The following is a 454-nucleotide window of genomic DNA, read 5'->3' as shown; positions in this document are numbered from 1 at the left end:
TCAAAGAAGACATCTACATTAATAAACACCATTTTTCTCTTTTCTTTCTGTCTTATATTCAGTCCTTTCTAATTCCATTTATCGTGTCTCTCTGGAGATTGTAACGCCGGAAGCGTTGTATTCGAAAACGACGTGTTTAGAGGAAGGACTTTTGTGTATATGTGTCATCTTTCAGGTTTTTTCTCCCTTGGTTCTTTAATATGCCCTTTTTTATCGTTTCATATACCCCGTGTTATTTAGAGAAAAAAGTTTGCATAGTCATTGAATTTTATTTACTGCACGATATTTTTATTTTCTTGACGCCTTTCTTTTCGATTTCGTGTATGATCCTGACGGATAAGTATAATGGATCGCCATCACTTCACCCTATGATTACTTATTTAGGTTAAGGTTTTCTCTTTTTTTTTCTCTTTCTCTGTTTTGTCTCAACATCTGATGATAACTGTGCAATCCG

Source organism: Penaeus monodon, chromosome 20 (genome assembly GCF_015228065.2).
Source record: "Penaeus monodon isolate SGIC_2016 chromosome 20, NSTDA_Pmon_1, whole genome shotgun sequence".
In the NCBI taxonomy this organism is placed as follows: Eukaryota; Metazoa; Arthropoda; class Malacostraca; order Decapoda; family Penaeidae; genus Penaeus; species Penaeus monodon.
Note: the sequence above shows the minus strand (reverse complement) of the source record.